Source organism: Coptis chinensis, chromosome 7 (assembly GCF_015680905.1).
Source record: "Coptis chinensis isolate HL-2020 chromosome 7, ASM1568090v1, whole genome shotgun sequence".
Classification (NCBI taxonomy): domain Eukaryota; kingdom Viridiplantae; phylum Streptophyta; class Magnoliopsida; order Ranunculales; family Ranunculaceae; genus Coptis; species Coptis chinensis.
The window spans coordinates 83,918,214-83,941,656 of NC_141462.1; positions in this window are offsets into that span (position 1 = coordinate 83,918,214).

Consider the following 23,443-nt stretch of genomic DNA (forward strand, 5'->3'; position numbering starts at 1 on the left):
TCCAAAGGTTGCCTGTTCTATCGACTTCATCATTGTTGAAAAAGAACTCATCATAGTCAGGTAAACCCATTTTCAAAACTGAGTCTGTCTCCAGCTTTACCAAAGGTTCAACCAGACAAATAACATCAAACTGAAATTTCTTAACCATGTTACGGATCCTCTCCATGGCTTGATCCTTTGTAACTCCCCTAATGTTCCAATAGAGTGGCGTCATTAATGGGATGGTTTAGATTTTTGCACCTGTACTTTCGGTAAGGATCGAGCTTGTGAACTCGTGCCTTCCCCTTTTTTTGGTCTTCCCTTACCTCTTTTCACTGGTAACTGGACTGGGGCAGTTTCAACTAGATCACCCCACCTCCCTGACACGAAGCCAACTTCTCTAACCAACTCATCCTGCATCTCGGGGACATTGTCCTCAGAGTCAAGAGTACTGAAGTTGTTACTGGTATTCACTTCACACCTTAGCGGTACCTCTAAAACAAAAGGTACAATGGCAATTACTAACGCCTCGCTAACGCTCGATTCTTGGTGATCTAGATCCTCTGAAAATTCCCCATCAGTCTGTTGTTGTGGCTGTGGTTGTGCATCTTCAAAGTGTTCTATCGAATCATCATCGTTTTCCTAATTTGTCTCTTGCTGTTCATTTTCCCTCTCAGATTCAGGCACCTGATGAACTTCGTGCACCTCATCATGCTCACCTGATGTCTCACCATGTTCCTTTGTTCCTTGTTACCTCTGCTTCCTCTTTAGTTTTTTCCTCTGGCTTTTTGAGAGATGCTGGGTAAACTCAGCCCCCTCAACCCGAGTTGATGCCTCCTTATCCAATTTTCCTTTGTTGGGAGCCTGAGCTTAGGCTGATGGATTGGGGGTGCTGGTTTAATCCTTATCTAATGCAACTTTAAGATGTCTGCACTCCGAGACGAAATGCCCAATACCCTTACAATGTGAACAAAATTTGGGCATCTTTTTAACTTCCACTTTTTGCCAGAACTGGATGTCAGAATCCTCTACTTCCACCCAGATTCTCTCAGGTATTGGCTTCGATAGATCCATGTCACAAAGGACCATGGCATATAACCCATTAGTTATATTTGCAGTGGTATCATCAATATGTAATGGTCTACCCACCGTTTTGCCCAGAGCTATCAGAGTTTTTGTCACACCCCAAATTTCCAGAAAATTCAAATAGGGAATTATCCAAGATATAATTATCTCAATCGTCACCCTATTCCATATTCTGAAAACCCAGGATGAAACGAAACCCTAATAACCCATTCCTAAACATGATATAGAAAAAAGATCAAATTAAAACCAAAAGAACAACTCTTAATGTACAACTTCAAGAATTACTAAACAACTCTATTACATCTGTTTCAAATCAAGACTTTATACTTTATAAAACTTATACCAGTAAGACTCCAAGAGCGAATCCAAATCAAACGTCTTCATCCACTGCAGTCCACCTATGTTCCCAAAAACACACCCATGTTGCCAAAATAAAGCAAATATGGGTCAGCAAAATAGAATTTGCTGGTATGAGTAGACTAACAACATAAAAACAATTCCATACTTTAATTATCCCAACAAATAATTTATATGTACCCATAACTTAATCATTCTCAGCTTGGAAGATAGGTAGTTCCGTCATTTCAACCGGCATAGTTTCTTCCCAAGCAAGAATTCCATTATATTAACTCATTATAATAACTCATCTTAATAACTTAATAATTGAATTAAATCTTACCGATATCCACTTCTATATAAGGGTAGGACAGCGCCCCTGCACAAAATATTATTAAGTCCTACCCTCCTGCAAACGGAAGTTAGAAATTCTAAATAAACATATGTAGATATCCTATAAGTATTCAAAAGCAAGTCCAAGCACACCCGTACAATCAAATCAATTTCTTTTATTAATTAATCAATTACTTTTCTTATACACCCACCCTTTAGTACCTACTCCACGATTTGCACTCCACACATTTGCCAAATCACACATTTCTATGTGCCTCTCTCTCTCTCTCCGAATACCACGATATCATAGCCATCTCTGGGCTTTCATACACATACTTCACAACCTCTTCGAGCATATAAACTCAGGTCATTCATGGCATATTCAATGAATACCTTAGGTCATTCCCGCTACATATAAGGAATACCTTTCATATCACTAACGAGTCATTCATGGCACATTCAATGAATACATTGGGTCATTCCCGCCACATTCAAGGAATACCCACCTACATTCCCGTACACTTAAGGAATACAACCCACCCACAAGGCGAATGCCTTAGTTCCTCTCTAAGGCGGCTTTTCACATGACATCATTAGTCATAAACATTTCAATTCAATTATTTTCATCAAAGATGCGTAGAGAGATCTAAAGATGTGGGTGACACAATAAATTTTCACCGGACACTTTTACACCGAATTTAACACTCAAAAGTAATCATTTATTATAATATTTTTATTATAAATTAAACATCGTCTCAAGTAATAGAATCATTAATAAAGATTCTAAACACAAAAACCAATCAACTCACCTCATTATCCATTATATAAATCATAGATATCCCGATTCTCAATTATGATTAACATGTTAATTAAATGCCTCGTGAATACCTTTTAAACCACCACAAGCACGTACACAATTAAGTATTAACATTCACTACTAAAAAAAGGGCTTTTTATGACAGCTTTTAGCTATCATGAAATACATATCATGACACTTTCTGATTGAAAAACTAGTCGTCATTACTGGGGGTGTCATAAAAAGTCAACCAAAACCGTCATTAAAGTTGTGACGGTTCATAGAAAGGCATCTTAAAAGTCCCTCCCATTATGACATATATTTGTTTTTAAAACGTTATAATAGGTAAATTTTATTATGACACCTCATATGTAACCGTCATAAATTATAATTCGAACCGTCAAGAATACTCATTGACTACTATGAAACCGTCATTTTATGGAAGAAAAATACATCAACAAATAGTTTACACTATGACAGTTCTTCTAAAACCGTCATCTACTTTTATTTTTATTTAAAAAATATATATATATTATTTATATTTTTATTATATTTTTTTCCTGCCAAAAATACTGCATAATAACCTCAGAATTCAATTCCTAACACCGGAAACTTATTTCACCAATAAAACAACTATAAAATTCTCAAAAAATAAAACTATAACATCCACAATAACTTCAACCCTATGTATTTTCAAACCATTCGAAAATATTTATTCCTTACATCAATTTATCCAACATCATTGAAAAATGCTAGATACATTTATTTGATAGTACATTCAACCAAACTAAAAATCATTTTAATCAACTCCATCATCAACAAATTAAGTATTATCCATCGATCGATCGACGTTGTCAAACCTAAGAAACAAAGTAAAGAAACATTATTAGTAAATTTGCTACCAAAAGCTCAAGCCACTTACCAAAAGTAGGCTATTTTATATATGGCATGAGAGGAACAATGCGATGGGACCTAGTTCTCACAACGGAAGGAAAAATAAATGAAAATACCTACAATGCAAATAGACTATGGTTAAAGATATACACTACTACATTTATATATAGTACATGGTTAAAGATAAGCCTTTCCTCACTTCCATTTACACCAAAAAAATATCGAAGCGTCTAATGTCATCTGTCAAGTGTAGAAACAATGAACAACAATGTATTTTTAGGACGATGAGCACCTAACCAAAAGATTTTCCCGCCAAAGGATCATGACCCAACTCCAATTAAAGTCAACCGTTAAGAACACAAAAACATAAATAAACAAATTAGGCTAAATATGTCAAAGGAGAACACGTACATCAGCAGAAAACTTCATTAGAGAATGAACCACTCACAATATTGTTTTCAGGTCTCTTCCAGTAGAATCCATGCATGTAAGAAGAGAGGTAGTAGATTGCAGGCGGCAAAGATATAAATCATCAATGCATGCTTTCCCATCAACTCTAGAACAATAGTTGGCTGTCTATATCTCCACACATCAACCTATAAGAAGAACACAAAACAAGATTTTAGCTCTAGAGTGTTACAATTTCAATATACGATACAACTGTCAACTAGTTATTGTACGTCTGTAAGTATATCAAACTATGAAACAAAATGCCAAACAGGATTTATGCAATGCATAACTAAGACACATAAGTTTGCAACGTGGAATTCAAATATCTAACTAGCACATAAATTCCAGTAAAGAAAATTCCAATTTGGCTTTGTAACACATGTGTAACTTGAATTGTAAAGGGCCTTGTTCACATGCATTCTTGTCACATTAAGCAGATTGGTTAGTTGAAGACTAGATTTATAGTTGTTCTTGTCAGACCAACAAATTCGAAGTTTTTATTTACTGCATGCAGCACTTCTCCACCAGTCCACAACCTCCATTCGATTTGAAGATTCTTTTTGGAACCAGTATAATAGTTTACGGTGGATAGGCATTAGTTGACACTGACCTCAGAAAATTCAAATAAAATAGAAATGAAAACAGAATGAGCTTACCAGAAAAGTCTAAAATAAATCCCATGACTACAAGACAGGAGGCGGGGATTATCTAGTGCAATATTTTGTCTTTGTGTTCCTGCATGCAGTGCAGATTTAGATAAGACATCAAACTACAATTCTTTGTCAATGAAGAAATATTTAGTTGCACTAAGATGAATTACCTTGAAATGTACAATAACATGGCCATAATATAATCAAATCATGCAAGTAACAACTGCCATCACTCAGAGCTGCACAACATGGTAAATCAAATTTACTACACATACAACATAGTGAGAAGGATTCATCACATTTACTTTTTATGTAAACCTGTGTTGGCATGAAAATGAAATTAATCCTGAAAATGCAAGAAAACCATAACAAACCTTAAGATTCCTTCAGGTTCAAAAGCGGACGACAACAAGAAGGAGCACCTTGTGGAAGTGGACCATAATCGGTGACTTGATGCTACATTGCTGAAAAAGGACAAAAAATGGAGGTATAACATCTGACCAAGGAAAAAGAGCACAGAGTAATCAAATTCTTCCATTACTGCAATCGTAACCTTTGTCCTAGAATATATAGCCTTTTTATATAGATGTTGAACTCCTAATAATGTACGATCTATCATTCCAACAAAGATTGCAAGCGTGGTCCGGTGTCTCCCCTTACTCCATATTTCACCTTCGATGGAAATAAAAATATATACAACTCATTAGCTCTGATTTTGCATGAAGGACACGAAGTTAAAATCAAGTTTAATATTAATACTAAGAGTGTTGAACCAACAGTGAAGGTCCTTGTTGCAATAGAAGTGCCTTCACTTGGAAGTTTTTTTTTTAGGATAAGTAGATAACTATGAATCCGCCAGTATTTACAAAATAAAAGCTGAACCTATAAAGACAACATTCAATCGGCATATGACCTTATTACAACTATTGCCTACAATAACGCGTTCAAGTATTCAATCAAAAGGACACAAGGTAAAAGCTAGGATATTCATAGCATAATATGTTCGATTCCACCTCCTATCGGCATCGAAATATTGTCTCAGGTTCTTGTGTTGCATTCTCCCACTTTACGCACCGGCATAAGGATCAATGGTGACATTTATTACGGGTGATTTCCGTCGCAGAAAATGATTACGCAAGTGCAGACTTGAGCTCTTCCGGGGTTCCAACAAGATAACCTTTGCCTCCAAAAGCTTCCATTACAAGATGATATCTTTGCACTGTACAAAAAGAAGTAGGGCGGGATCATCTTTGTAAGGCCCCATAATTTCTTCGTGGTTCCTCCGGTCACCTCCATACACACCACCATTGTTAAAAACAATCACGACCACGCACAATTGATATCGTACTAATGTCTCGACTTCCATGGCGCTAAATCCAAATCTGGAATCGCGCTTCAACAAAGAACAACAGTGGCGATTAGGTGATGCAAGCTGCAGCAGCGATGCAATAACCCGACCAACCCCCATGGTCCCCAAGTTCCTGCATCTAACCTTGTCCTTGGCTCTGCAATGCGAACGAGAAATTCGGCCAACATCCATCGTGTTTTGCACCTTCGAAACCAAAATAGAGGGCGGGGCTTCACTTGAAAGTTAGTATTCCCAATCGGGGACAAACAAACTATACAATAGAGCCATGTGCACAACAATAAGCACAAGGACCACCAACCCGAGAAAGAAAAGAGATGAGAAGGAACAAAATGACAAGTGATCGGGACCACAGGCTGAACCATTCAAAGTAACAATAATGAACGGTTTTCTACACATTGCTTTGCAATAATAAGAAAATAGAAGAAGAGGACGCAAGATTACGTCATACACAACTCTAGTATCTAAGACAAGAATCTATGAAATTCAAATCGATCTTAAAATGTAAAAATAATGTTTAGTTCAATCCGCGATAAACATATGCAATCCCATTTTGAACTGAGACCACTTTCGTTCTTTGCCCACTCGATTTAGAAGAAATAGCTTCGAGAAGAAAGGGCTTTGATCCATTTTGATTCAGTTCCTTAGTGTGGTGAGATCTAATCCATTTGAAAGAGTACAAAGATCGAGATTTGGGAAGAAGATAGGAAGAGAACTCGATCAAAGGTTTTCAAGAAGAAGAGACGCGGATTAAGGCTTTCTCTATTTTTTGTTTGGTTTGGTTTTTTACTGATTAAACCAATGGTTTTCTTCAGCTAGGTATGTTTAACGTTTCAATTCGATTAAACACACCAAACATACCCGTATGTCGCCTTGACCACTCTTGACCCTTGACTATAAAATAGAAGAGTCTGATTCCTCTATAACTAGGTACAGAGATTGATCTCTGTACCACACACACACATCTCGTATCTCGACGCACACACACACATCTCAGAGCACACACACAGGTATCGAGGCACACACACATATCTCGGATTCGGATCAACGGTGAGATAACACGGTTACAGAGATGATCTTTGTACCCAGTTGTAGAGATCTCGAGTCCAAAATAGAAACACTAATTTTTTAAGGGTCATTGAATAAAATGTTAACCGACAAATTGTATTGACCGGTTTGGAACTATGGGAGTTATCGCTTTGTGCTAGACTTCGTCAAATTAATCCTTGATGCCTTTCTTACTCTCATAAAAAAATATAGAACTATATTAGCGATGGTTTTAGTAGTGACAATTAATTAAACACCGGGTTTTGCTAGAAGGAAAAAGTTAAACAATTTTTGACTTAACGTTTGTGAGAAAGAAGACATAAATTTGAAACCAAACTTGATACATTGGTAAAAAATGGCATAGATATTTATGATGGCTAGCCTATAACGATCAACATTAACATCAAAGCGTCATAAAGTGAACGATAAGTATACAACTGCTAGTCACAAACTTGACACATTGATAAAAATCGTCAAAGATATTTATGACTGCTAGCCTATAACCATCAACATTTGACATCAAGCGTCATAAAAGTAATGGTGAGATAGAAATAATGACGGCTTATACGGAAGCCGTCAAGGTAGAAAAAAAATAATTGTCATAAAAAGCCCTTTTTTTAGTAGTGATTGTACATATATAATTATCACAATAACTACTATATAATATATAATATAGTATAGTGGCAGCATTTTTGCTCAAAGCTGCCTACGTATCCAAATCTTTCAAGATTGGAATCAAGCCTTCGTAGTTCTTATCAGCCACATAGCCAAAATCAAAGTCCATCAAAGCCAAATATATATTATTGCATAATACCAAGCCAAATCTTTATTAGATAATTACAAACATGTTTATACAAGTTTCGACACCTCTTATTATTGGATTTGTCCACAAAGTTTAATATGTATAAAAAGTAAACAAAGTCAACAGTCAACAGTCAAAGGGTTGACTAGTCAACAGTCAAACCCAACAGTCCTAACCGGTGATCATCCAAACCGGTCCTCACCCAAACCCACATTTAAAAATACTTCAAACCATGGTCCTAAACCGATTAGCTAAACTGACCCGGTTCAATAACTTAAGCTTTAACCTGGCCCATAAACTGATTTGGCCCAACTTGAAATATCTAACTAAAACAGATACTATGGACCAGCCCACTAAAACTTAAAATACTTATTTGGCCCAACTATACTTAAAATACTAATTTGGCCCAACTATACGATCCACTTAAAATACTATGGACCAGCCCACATAAAACTTAAAACTGGCCCAAAAACAAAAGATGAATTTCGACCCAACTAAAAAAAGAGAAACAGATCGTCTCTTCTTCTTCCTCGCCGAGCATACTCCACCACCGATCAACCACCACAACCCACCAACCTAACTCCACTATCATCCCCACGGTTTTAATCCTTATTAAAAACCCAATATACCGATACTATCAAATTTCAATTCCCTCACACTTCAAAAAATCGCGATTGACGCCATCAACACTCCTGTCAAAGCTTCAACATCCCTCAAACACCCCAACTACAACTAATCATCAAACTACCAACGCAACAATAGTATAACAGTTCAAAATAACAACAAAAAGAGTTCAAACAAAATGCAACAAAATGGGCAGGACGATTTCTTTCTTTTGGGCTTGTGCCGCCATTAATAGTCCATAAAGCTCCCCACAATCAAATCCCAGAGTTTCACAGTTCAACAAATCAATATGCACATTTAACAGTTTATCAATTCGACAGGATAAAGAAATATCGACAATAAAACTTTTTCTTTACACACGGTGAAATAGAAAAAAATAGATAACTACTCACCCGTGATACGTTATTGCCACCTGCTGATATCAGCTATCAGTCAATTGATAAGAGCCCAAAACTGTAGTTTTAACCCCTTAACAATCGTACTTTTAGACCAATTATGTGAATAATAAGTAAGAGTTAATACTGATTACGTGTTTTTATGCATTTCAGGCTTCAAAGTCCATTATGTGCAGAAATATGCCACTTTAGCGAGATAAAGGAGCAAAGGTCGGTTGCTAAGGAGTTCTGTGATTAAAGGCTAATTTTCAAGAAGACAAAGCCTCTGCAAAGCCCGGTTAAAAGATGAAAAGTCAAAATCCACGCGGACAGAAATAGTGCACAAAGTCAGCAGAACTTCCGAAGACCATATCTTTATACTCAGATCTCGGAATTGGGCCTACCTTATGTCAAAACGACCGGCTCGGAAAGGGCTTTTCAATGGTCCAACACTTGACCCAATCAGAGGAGCAGAAGTGGACAAAACGTTTGTCGAAGCCAATTGCAGCTGAAGAGCCCATTTTGGACTAAAGAAATTGGGTTTTGGGCCCGATTTTCCGGCCCAAAACATGGCTCCAAGCCCATGCACGATTTTTGGATCTGAAAGTATAAAAACAAAAGCTTGACTCTTTGTTAGGTGGAGGTAGTTAGGTTAGGAAGCTAATGTTAATGGAGTTTAGGGTTAGAAAAAGATAGATCTAGATATAGTTTTGAGTTTTATCTCATTAATTAATTAGTTTTCATACCTTGTTTTAATATAGATTATTGAATCATTGTTACTTTTCATTAGATTAATAAAGTTAGTTGTTTTTTATAATCTAGCTTCATTTTCCATTAAACATCTATTGCAATTCATTGATTTAGTATTTGTCACTATTAGTTTAAATCAATTCTTACATGAGTAGTTTCATTTTAAATTCGAACAAGCAAAGTTCAACCCTTTATACCATGTCTTGTTTGATTTGCTTGGGAAATGATAGTATAATGATATTAGAAATTTCACATCACACATTACTCTCACATTCTTTGTGTCGAGTAGTTGAATTCTAATTAAGTCTTGAGGGTTTAAGAGTGGAACGAATCCTGACTCTCTTATATTACTTCATTATTGAGAGTAGGAATATTGATATAAACACGTATTTACGTAAAATTGATTATTTGTGTTTACGATAGATAGTTAGAATCGTAAAATAACTTTTATCAAATGGCGCCGCTGCCATCTTAATCTCGTTCAAGACAAGAATTCAATTGCTTGAATCCAAGGGGCAATCCCCCATTCTCTACCCACCCACCCTTTTAATTCTTCATTCTTATTTCTTGAATTTTCGGGACTGTTCACTGTTTCATGCATAGGGGCTGCGGATTCACAGAGAAAAACACTGCGGTGAAGGTATTTCTAAATTTTTGAAAATTCTGAAAATTTTCATACATAATATTTAATGTGTTGTTGATTTACTGGAATATTTTCAGATTTTCCAAAGTTGGTTTACTTTGTGAAAAAAATACGATCTTTACAGTGCTGCATTTCAGTTTTCACACCGTATGTTCTTGAAAAACAGACAAGTAAGGTTACTTAGGTAGTTCTAAAAATTCTATAATTTTTACAGGAGTATCTATCCTAAGTCAGGAGTTTGTAGTAAAAATTTGACGAGTTTTTGATTTGTTTTGATCTCCTAAATAGTAGAGTGTTTCCAGTGTGTTTCTGCAGTAATGCAAACACTTAATATCTAGAACACCAGCCAATAAGGAGAGGTTGTAGAACTCCAATTGCTCTAAATTTTTTAAAGGAACAAGTAGGATCTGTCAGGAGTCTCCAGTAAAAATTTGGAAATTTTTGGCTTTGTTTTGATGGGTTAACCATTCGGTTGTTTGTATTGTGTCCGAAAACTGTTTTGCAAACTTTGCAGGGCAGTAGAGGGACTTTCATAGCTCCGATTGATCTGAAATTTTACAGGCTACTTGATAGACATCTTAGAAAATTACTGTAAAAATTTAAAAATTTTTAGAGTACGATAAAAGGCCTAAAATTTGAAAACCCTGTGGCGCGACCCGCGCCCAAAACACTGGACATTCGAAAACCCTGAGCGCACCTGCGCCCAAACAGAGGGCACCCTCGCCCTCGAAGGAAAATTCAGCGTGAATAGCCCAATTTTCATAGGTTAGTTCAAATTTCTATTTCTTCAAGTTACTCAGTGTTTCTAATTTGTTAAATACACTGAGATCGCGTATACAAGACGCTATTCAAACGTGTAGCAAGGAGGCATTCAGGTACTCTTTCTTCCACTCCTCGCCTCTCCTGTCAGAGGAGTTTTAATTCTAGTATAATCAGGCTTGTTTTTCGTAGAAATAAATACAACACGCCTATCTAGAATTTGACACACTACACTTGCATCAATGGCTAAAGAACAAGAGACTCCTCTCTCTGATTTTTATAAAGCCCTAAACGATGGCCCTAAGTCGTGCATCGTTCTTGCAGACCTAGTGGGGGATTTTCGAATCCCCCCTAATATATTTAACTTGTTACCGGTTTTTCATGGTTTAGACCACGAGAAGCCTTACCAGCACATGCATAGGATAGACCAAGTTCTCACTACATTCCATCATCCTAGCGTAAGTCCATATCAAGTTAAACTTAGGGTGTTTCCTTTCACCCTACTGGCCGACAAAGGCGGCGTCTGGTTAAACCCAAACGCCAAACTCGTGGACTCATGGGCTCAACTTGTTCAATTGTTCATGGAACAGTTTTACCCACCATCGAAGCCGGATGAAATGCTTCACGAGGATTCATTTCTTCCACTATAATCCTCATGAATCCTTTTCGTGAGGCTTGGAATCGTTTCACCGATCTTCTCATTGAATGCCCAGATCATAATCTTGCGAAAAGACACGCTTGTTCGTGCTTTCTTCAAGGGGGCTTTCACATTATCATAAGGAGGTTCTAGATATCATGACTAGGGGTAGTTTTCTTAGTAAAGGAGCCTTGGAGGCTTATAAATTCTTAGAAGATCAATCTAAGAAGAACAACAATTGGGGAGGAAACGATTCCTCCCGGCTCCTCTCCTTCTTCTCTTGAGGTTAAACATGATCCCGAGCTTAAAACTCTTATCGATGCCTTCACTAAAAAGGTAGATGCCATCTCGTTCAACAACAACCCACTCCGAGTCATGAACATTAACTCTACTCGTTGTAATGTCTGCATTTGTAGTCTTGAGCATTCCGACTTCTATTATCCTCTTGTCTATGCACAAACACCACCACAACCATCACACTTCAACCCGGTTAACTTAACATCAAGGACAAGGGAACTTAGGTGACCCGAGAATAGAGGTTTAGTACCCATAACCCGAACTATCAACATCAAGACATGAACGCCAACAAGCTTTAATTCCAATACAACCATCTACAAACAAAGTAGTAGTGACCTTGTTGGAGAAACAAAAATCAAATTATGCAACAAAACTCCAACTTGATGAAAGATCGGCATGATCAAAACTCTAATATGATGAAACAAACGATGCAAATGATGCGTCTTTGTACCAAAAGGTTATTGACATGTCTTCTAACCAAAATAATAACCAAACCGTGTTTTCCAAGTCAAGCGATTACCTAATCCTAAGTTAACAAACACCGCCGAAATAAAAAGTATTCAGATGTAATGGTAATATAAACCAAGGGGACCTACATGCGGTCACTACCCTTCAGTGCAGAGAGAGAATAGTTGATAACCAAGTGACTATGCCTAAAGATCACCCATGAAACTATAAATGATACCATACCAAATAATGTGTCGTAGAAATTGAAGACCACTACACTGTAGAGGTTCCAATATGGAAACCTAGTTGGAAAGTGATAAAAGATAAAGCAACGGTTAACAAATATGTTCCCCTCATATTAGGTATAGGGATAAAACACCGCATGAACAACTAGATTTTCCTGTAGAAGGTGAAGTTAAGTCTATTGAGAGTTTTGTATATCACATTAGTGCTTCCGGCGATGTCGTCCCTACACTAGTACATATCCCTCTTATGGAAGAAGACAAAGATCACAATTTTGACTCTTTGAACATAATTGAACTAGAGAAAGAATTTTCAACCCCTGCCTTCGACCATAGAAGAGATGGATTAAACCTCACAATAGACGAAGATAGATGAATTCCTCAAAGATAGAGATGAATACCATAATTATATGGATCACGAACAACCTAGATGAGGAATTGACGAAGTTTAAAGAGCTGTGATGATCCACCTTCTCAAGCACTACCTAGAGCACCACCCCTACCACCATCCACCTGAGTTAATCCCTCATAAAATCCAATCATTCTTCCCACCCTTTTCTTCTAACACTTATCCACATTCCACGTATTTTCCAAAACCATTCATTTACTCACGATCATTCACTTGGACACCTTCTTATTCAACTAAGTTCGCGTCAGAGAAAGTTTTGGAGCTTGATTCTGTTTGGTGGTGCATTCCATGTTAACTATTTATGGAAAGATCCACAATTGTTTAGATTATTATTGATATATGGGAAACTGCATGTAAATACATATATATCATTTTAAGTCTAGGAATCGACTTTAAAAGGCCCACGCTTTAAAACAAATTTTTACAAACCTATTTTCAAAAATTTGTTTGGGGGGTGGGTGTTTGGTTTTCCATGCTTGATCACTAAACTTCCTATTCTTATCCCCACCTCGCCCCTTTAAGAGTAGCTAGATTTCTCCTTGTTTGTTGTTTTGATGTTGTTTTTATTATTTTTTTTAGTAGATAGGATGTTACGTTGTTAAATTCCGTAGTTAACTTTGAATTTGGTAGTTAAATGTTGTTTGAATTTCAATTTTAATATAATGTTGTTCTTTTCAAATTGTGCATGAATTTTATTGTTAATCCCACCTTCCCAAATTGTTTGGGGGTGGTATTATTTATTCTATCATGATTTGTAGAAGATCCTCCATTTTAGAGTTTGTTTTGGAGTGAAGGTTAAGAATATTGTTGTAATTGGCATACCTATGATTAGATGTGGTGGTAGGATGAAATCTAAGAGAGTTTAGAAGTTACTAGTCTAAATCCAGTATAAAAGATATTAGGGTTGTTATAGAATCAAGAATATGAGTTGTTTCCGTTTTCGGGTTCGGAAATTTTATTGTTTCCGAAAATTGCCTTAAAGCTTTTTGGCAACCTACCGATTCATTTTAACAATTCAAAACCTATAAAAACTTCATTCATTCTACACTCACAACCCACACTACACCTAACTTCCATCTCTCACCTTTCACTCCCACGTTTCCCGTTGTTCTTCACCATTTTCACAAATCAAGACCTCTCGGCGCACTTTCTTCCTAGCCATTTTCTGAAATTTTACACCTTTGGCACCTGCGCCCAAGTTGGCCGAGCGACTTCGTGCCCAAAACACTGTAAGTCAAAACACTGAGAAGCACTCGCGCCAAGTGGAAGCGCACTGGCATACGACTTCCGTAGACCGGAAATTTCCGGTTTTCTGGGGTTGTTCGGGTGATTTGTAGTCGTTCGGGCGTAGTTTTGAGATGACATCTCCTACAATAATACCGGAACAGTCTTTCGAAGATTTGTTTCAAAGCACTACTTATGGTGCTTGGTTTCGCGAGGTGATCACACATGTAGGCTGGGAACTGCTTATGGTTCTTGCTAGCATTTGTTCTTGGACTTGCCATGCCCGCTGAAATACAAGACCCATGATGCTATTGGGTAGATAATATGCATGTCTACACTTATGACTTTTTGCATAAGGCTTATGGGGCAGGCATTTTCCGTATCGAGGACCAAGGGGAATATAACGTCGCCCTTGTTAGCCTGTCCATGAACATAGGAACTGTTATGTTTTGGATCATGCTAAACATTTTAGGGGAATGGCGTTTTTTCTTCTGTGAATGATGCCACTTGCAGCGTCTTCCTTGCTTTAGCCACGGGATGTATGTGCCATGACCTTCCCAGAACCTTGATGTCTTGTTTAGCACGAGCCCATAGCATGAGGCATAAGTATCTTCTTATGCCTGTTTTAGTTTGCCGTATTATGCTATGTTTCTTCCCTATTTTTTGTGCCCGTTTCACAGATTGGGTTGGGGTCGAAATTATGAGACCCACCAATTGTATTATCTGATCTTTCCGTGCAATGACTTGGCAAGGGTGGAGGATACAACCTTATCAGGTTGCACCTTACACCCCATTCGACCAAGTGGCGTTTAATAGGTTAGCAAACATAGATGATAAATGGCGTGAAGCATGGCAAATTATCATGGCATAGCAGGACGCGAAGGAACCTCACTTCTTTATAGAAGAGGAGGATGACGAGTAAACGCTGGAGTGGAGGTAAGTTTTTAGTTTCAGTTAGTGTCCGCGCTATGTCCCAAGCAATTTATTTCTTGTTAACCCATAATGGATGAAACTCTTCTAGAGTTGCGTCAGTTTTCTTTTCTATATTAGTATGTTATAACCTTGTTTTGCAGATGTTCCAGAATTTCGCGCATTTCCATGGTATTTTTCCTACCCTCTCTATTTAAATACTTTGAGGACAAAGCATGTTTCTTGTTTGGGGGTAGGCATAGAAACACGTGTAATTAAGGCATCTGTTAGGATATAGATATGTATAATATGCACTTGTTTTCTAGTTAAAAAGTATAAAATTCAAAAATATAAATAAAAAGTTTATGTTATACACTTAGGAATATTGGTATTATTTATTTCTCTATGCTCTTAATAATCTAGAAGTCTCACGTAGCTTTTGCATTAGAATAGTTTTTAGAAACTTAGGTTAATATGTAGGTAATAATCTTTGCATCTATCTATAAATATATTACATGAGTATCTATGATTGTTTAGCAAGAAGTTTCAAAATCTAGGCTAGAGTACTTATTCTACAAATCTGTGAGAATATAGCCTAAAGCCTTATATGAGTGAAACATTTGAGAAATGACACAAGGGAGAAGTATATTCCGAATAGAGAAATCACACGTCCACTTGCTTGACCACTATACCATGTCCTAAGAGAGAATTTAGGCCCTTTTTGGATCGATATAGCTAGAAATTCTGACCTAAGTATATTTTCCGCTAGTTAAGCCTAATCGAGCCTTTCATTAGCCCTTCCATAAACCACAATTCCTTTACCCCGTTACAAAAAAAAAAAAAATATATATATATATATATATATATATATATATATATATATATATATATATATATATATATATAAGTCAACCTACCCATTTTAGAATAAGTCCGAATAGGATGAGTGAAGAAAAGAGAAGAAAAACCTGTGTAAAACGAAATTAGTTAATTGCTTCCTAAAAAAAAAAAAAAAAAAAAAATTTCCATCCAAAGAAAAGAAAAAAAGAAAAAAGAAAAAAATAGAAATAAAATAAAAACTCCAAAAATAGAATAAAAGAGTTCGAAAAGCCAAAAGAAAAAGGCTAAGGATGAAAACAAAGTGTAGAAGCAAAAAGAACAAGGTTTTCTCTAGTTACGTAATATGAAGACCCTATTATCTCGGACTTGTCTTTTGAATATCCATTTCCTTCCTTCTTAAACCATCTCCTAAACCTCTCAACACACCTAATAAAGACCTCTAGCTCAATTAGGAATGGGGTTAGTGTGATAGTAAGTGGCGATGTGTTTGATCGACTCGAACTTCCTTGTGTGTCATTGAGATTGTAAAAGTAAAAAGTAATGCGATCTAAGACCGGATGAGTAGAAACTTGAGGAAAAAATCGAGTGATTTTTGTCTTGACTTTTATGTGAGGACCTACTTAAGGACACTATTCCAAGTTTTCAGAAACGGACCTGCTAAGCATTTCATAGCATTACTCATTGTATATATGTTTATTCGTAGATGATTGATTATTATGCATATATTAGCTTAGGTTTCAACATGATTATTCTGTATTCATTGCTAGTGAGATGTATAGATAATTGGGACATAAATAAGGAAACAATAATTTTATTTCTTAGTCGTTGTAGTATAGATGAAGTTTGTGAGTACATTCACTGGAAAACTCTCACGAGGCTATAACTCGTCCACTAGGGAATTCCTAGTGGTTTAAGGCCTTGTTGCATATGGTCAATGCAATCACACTCAGCGAAACGAGAGTAGATAGAACTCCATTTTTGGTCACTTATTCTAATTTCTCATATTTGCTTGAGGACAAGCAAAATGCTGTTTGGGGGTGGTTTGATAAGAGCCCAAAACTGTAGTTTTAACCCCTTAACAATCATACTTTTAGACCAATTATGTGAATAATAAGTAAGTGTTATCTTGATTCGTGTTTTATGCATTTCAGGGCTTCAAAGTCCATTATGTGCAGAAATGTGCCACTTTAGCGAGATAAAGGAGCAAAGGTCGGTTGCTAAGGAGTTCTGTGATTAAAGGCTAATTTTCAAGAAGACAAAGCCTCTGTAAAGCTCGGTCAAAAGATGAAAAGTCAAAATCCACGCGGGCAGAAACAATGCACAAAGTCAGCAGAACTTCCAAAGACCATATCTTTGGACTCAAATCTCGGAATTGGGCCTACCTTATGTCAAAACGACCGGCTCGGAAAGAGCTTTTCAATGGTCCAACACTTGACCCAATCAGAGGAGCAGAAGTGGACGAAACGTTTGTCGAAGCCAATTGCAGCTGAAGAGCCCATTTTGGACTAAAGAAATTGGGTTTTGGGCCCGATTTTCCGGCCCAAAACATGGCTCCAAGCCCATGCACGATTTTTGGATCTGAAAGTATATAAAAAAAAAAGCTTGACTCTTTGTTAGGTGGAGGTAGTTAGGTTAGGAAGCTAATGTTAATGGAGTTTAGGGTTAGAAAAAGATAGATCTAGATCTAGTTTTGAGTTTTATCCCATTAGTTAATTAGTTTTCATACCTTGTTTTAATATAGATTATTGAATCATTGTTACTTTTCATTAGATTAATAAAGTTAGTTGTTTTTGATAATCTAGCTTCATTTTCCATTAAACATCTATTGCAATTCATTGATTTAGTATTTGTCACTATTAGTTTAAATCAATTCTTACATGAGTAGTTTCCTTTTAAATTCGAACAAGCAAAGTTCAACCCTTTATACCATGTCTTGTTTGATTTGCTTGGGAAATGATAGTATAATGATATTAGAAATTTCACATCACACATTACTCTCACATTGTTCTTTGTGTCGAGTAGTTGAATTCTAATTAAGTCTTGAGGGTTTAAGAGTGGAACGAATCCTGACTCTCTTATATTACTTCGTTATTGAGAGTAGAAATATTGATATAAACACGTATTTACGTAAATTGATTATTTGTGTTTACGCATAGATAGTTAGAATACGTAAAATAACTTTTATCATCAATCTCCATCAAGAAACCTCTATTTTCCTCCCTCAGTAAAACTCTCTTTTTTCCTCTGTGTTTAAACTCTCCCCATAAACTCTTACGTGTTTCCCATTTTTTTTTTATTTGAAAACCCCCCGAAAATAGGGAATGGGGTTTATCCTCTTTACCCTATCTCTTTCTAATCTTTATCCATTTTTATTATTATTATTATTTATTGTACTAGGAAAATATAATTAATAAAACACGGGGTGTTATAATATACACACCTTAAAGGAATCTCGTCCCGAGATTCTAGGAGAGAACGTAGATTAACCAAACAAATACTACGTCAAGCAATAATTCTTCTAAGTTAACTGATCATATCTCAAACTTTATGTGATAATCTAAAACATGTCAACAAGATTAATTACACTTCATTTACAGCTTACACCAAAAGGTCATGATAAACAAATATAAAAAATGAGATATAAGTGTATACCCAAGTATACACACCTTAAAAGGAATACACATATACAACATCATATAGATAAACATACTAATATGCAAATCACATACTTTGAAAGTATGTCCATATACATATAGAACCCAAGAAATACGTGTATACGCTAGCATACGCAATTCAAAAGAATAAATGTAATTAGTTTCTTGAATTTCCAATACTTAAGTAAACTCATTATTTCTTAATTTAGCAAAACTCATATTCTTCAAGTTAAATCATACTAAGAATGCAAGGTAGTTCCTCTCACACCGAGGCAGTTAGTTCCACTCTTAGTATTTCCCAACTAATCCAAGGCGTTTAACAATAAATATACATATAATACTTTTCTTTTCAACGATTTTCCCTATCAAAACTATTCGTTTAAAAACTCATATGTTTCATCCACCATCTTGGTGTTTACAAATATATTAACATTTCTCTCAAGGTCTCACAAATACCACCTGTTCAAAATGAATATATAAAATGCATAGGTTGATTCATATCATCAACGACCTACACTATGTCAACCATCACAAAGGATCAAACACCTACAATGTGAGGCATGCACACTGGCTCACACACCAACGATATGCAAGTATACACTGGTTCACACACCAACGATACATACAAGCTCTCTACCATCACATAGGATTAAACACCAACGAGGTATGGTATGTACACTAGATCACACTTTAATGGTGTACATGTATACACTGGATCAAACACCAACGATGCATACAGAGAGATGTTATGTATATTGGATCACACACCAATGATATACATAACTTGGACAATATCAACAATTCCAAATCCAACCTTGACCAAAAGGGTTTCTTTATTCCTTGGATAATTCCAATTTACTCAAATATGAAATTTTAAAATAACAATTTCTTCTTTATCCAATACTTACTTAAAGTAGAAAACTCCGTTAGGAAAACAACACTATAACATGCTGAACAATTTCGATTATAAATTTTATAAGATAATTGTTAAAACAACAACCATTTTATTTTCCTAATCATATCCCAACATTCCACTATAAAAGTACACACAAAACAACAAGCCAAACCAAATCCAACAAAGAAACACTCCTACTACCCATTTACCACAATCCAAGGATCACCTAGACCTTCACTATCTAGGCTAACCTAAGTTCCGATACCAAAATGTCACACCCCAAATTTTCAGAAAATACAAATAGGGAATTATCCAAGATATAATTATCTCAATCGTCACCCTATTCCATATTCTGAAAACCCAGGATGAAATGAAACCCTAATAACCCATTCCTAAACATGATATAGAAAAAATATCAAATTAAAACCAAAAGAACAACTCTTAATGTACGACTTCAAGAATTACTAAATAACTCTATTACATCTGTTTCAAATCAAGACTTTATACTTTATAAAACTTATACCAGTAAGACTCCAAGAGCGAATCCAAATCAAACGTCTTCATCCACTGCAGTCCACCTATGTTCCCAAAAACACACCCACGTTGCCAAAACAAAGCAAACATGGGTCAACAAAATAGAATTTGCTGGTATGAGTAGACTAACAACATAAAAACAATTCCATACTTTAATTATCCCAACAAATAATTTATATGTACCCATAACTTAATCATTCTCAGCTTGGAAGATAGGTAGTTCCGTCATTTCAACCGGCATAGTTTCTTCCCAAGCAAGAATTCCATTATATTAACTCATTATAATAACTCATCTTAATAACTTAATAATTGAATTAAATCTTACCGATATCCACTTCTGTATAAGGGTAGGACCAGTAATACCAAGACAAAATATTATTAAGTCCTACCCTCCTGCAAACGGAAGTTAGAAATTCTAAATAAACATATGTAGATATCCTATAAGTATTCAAAAGCAAGTCCAAGCACACCCGTACAATCAAATCAATTTCTTTTATTAATTAATCAATTACTTTTTTTATACACCCACCATTTAGTACCTACTCTACGACTTGCACTCCACACATTTGCCAAATCACACATTTCTGTGTGCCTCTCTCTCTCCGAATACCACGATATCATAGCCATCTCTGTGCTTTCATACACATACTTCACAACCTCTTCGGGCATATAAACTCAGATCATTCATGGCACATTCAATGAATACCTTATGTCATTCCCGCTACATATAAGGAATACCTTTCATATCACTAACGAGTCATTCATGGCACATTCAATGAATACATTGGGTCATTCCCGCCACATTCAAGGAATACCCACCTACATTCCCGTACACTCAAGGAATACAACCCACCCGCAAGGCGAATGCCTTAGTTCCTCTCTAAGGCAGCTTTTCACATGACATTATTAGTCATAAACATTTCAATTCATTTATTTTCATCAAAGATGCGTGGAGAGATCTAAAGATGTGGGCGACACAATAAATTTTCACCGGACACTTTTACACCGGATTTAACACTCAAAAGTTATCATTTATTATAATATTTTTATTATAAATTAAGCATCGTCTCAAGTAATAGAATCATTAATAAAGATTCTAAACACAAAAACCAATCAACTCACCTCATTATCCATTATATAAATCATAGATATCCCGATTCTCAATTATGATTAACACGTTAATTAAATGCCTCGTGAATACCTTTTAAACCACCACAAGCATGTACACAATTAAGTATTAATATTATACATATATAATTATCACAATAACTACTATATAATATATAATATAGTATAGTAGCTGCACTTTTGCTCAAAGCTGCTTACGTATCTAAATCTTTCAAGATTGGAATCAAGCCTTCATAGTTCTTATCAGCCACATAGCCAAAATCAAAGTCCACCAAAGCCAAATATATATTATTGCATAATACCACGCCAAATCTTTATTAGATAATTACAAACATGTTTATACAAGTTCCGACACCTCCTATTATTTGATTTGTCCACAAAGTTTAATATGTATAAAAAGTAAACAAAGTCAACAGTCTTCAGTCAAAGGGTTGACTGGTCAACAGTCAAACCCAACAGTCAACATTCCTAATCGGTGATCATCCAAACCGGTCCTCACCCAAACCCATATTTAAAAATGCTTCAAACCATGGTCCTAAACCGATTAGCTAAACTGACCCAGTTCAATAACTTAAGTCTTAACCCGGCCCATAAACTGATTTGGCCCAATTTGAAATATCTAACTGAAACAGATACTATTGACCAACCCACTAAAACTTAAAATACTAGTTTGGCCCAACTATACTTAAAATACTTATTTGGCCCAACTATACGATCCACTTAAAATACTATGGACAAGCCCACATAAAACTTAAGACTGGCCCAAAAACAAAAGATGAATTTCGGCCCAACTAAAAAAAGAGAAACAGGATCGCTGTCTCTTCTTTTTCCTCGCCAGAACGCCTCCACCACCGATCAACCACCACAACCCACCGACCTAACTCCACTATTATCCCCACGGTTTTAATCCTTATTAAAAACCCAATATATCGATACTATCAAATTTCAATTCCCTCACACTTTAAAAAATTGCAATTGACGCCATCAATGCTCCTGTCAAAGCTTCAACAACCTTCAAACACCCCAACTACAACCAATCATCAAACTACCAACACAACAATAGTATAACAGTTCAAAATAACAACAAAAAGAGTTCAAACAAAATGCAACAAAATGGGCAGGACGATTTCTTTCTTTTGGGCTTGTGTCGCCATTAACAGTCCATAAAGCTCCTCACAATCAAATCCCAGAGTTTCACAGTTCAACAAATCAATATGCACATTTAACAGTTTATCAATTCGACAGGATAAAGAAATATCGACAGTAAAACTTTTTCTTTACACACGGTGAAATAGAAAAAAATAGATAACTACTCACTCGTGATATGCTCTTGCCACCCGCTGATATCAGCTATCAGTCAATCTCCATCAAGAAACCTCTATTTTCCTCTCTCAGTAAAACTCACTTTTTTCCTCTGTGTTTAAACTCTCCCCATAAACTCTTACGTGTTTCCCATTTTTTTTTTATTTGAAAACCCCCAAAAATAGGGAATGGGGTTTATCCTCTTTACCCTATCTCTTTCTAATCTTTATCCATTTTTATTTTTATTATTATTTATTGTACTAGAAAAGTATAATTAATAAAACATGGGGTGTTATAGTTTTGACCTCCCAATACTCCATGCTTAGCCCAGGAAATTTAACCCATACTAAAGCATTAGATTGAGTTTGTTTGTCGATAGAAAAATTTGGGCTCCATTTGTTGAGGCGCAACACCTGTTTGTCAAAAAGCCAAGAGCCTTGTCCCCAAATGAGATTGAAATCATCCTCATTTAAAAATTTAAACATTATGTAGCCTCTTCCTAAGGGTGTGATTTTTACCTCCCCTTTAGTTGACCATTTTTGTGAAACCAGCTCACGAACTCTGTCAAACTTCAGGAGTCGAAGATCGATTCTGCCCACCAATGCAAACTTGTAGTAGTCCAAGCCTTTCTGAACTTCTGCTTTAGATAGCTTGATGGTTGGAAACTCACCATGCCAACCCAGTGCGGGCAGCGTTGCACTATCAATATCTCTACCCACCTTGGGTTGAGCTGCCATAGCATAAGATCGTGTAGTCTGAGTTGATTGTTGAACATTTTCCTCTCTTGAAGGAATATCCTTAGAGTAGCGACACTGATGCCTACCTTCCCCAAATCCAAATGGTGTAGACGCCATCAAATAGATCTCAAGGCACACACGAATTGTGCTTGTTTGCTTCCACTAATGAACTCTCACTGTGAACAATGGAGAATTTCACCAAAAGTAGAAGGAAATATGTAAGGGTTATGGATAAGAAGTTTCTACCTAATATTTTATGATGTTTAGGAAAAGAGAATAGAGCACTGGATCAGAAATGC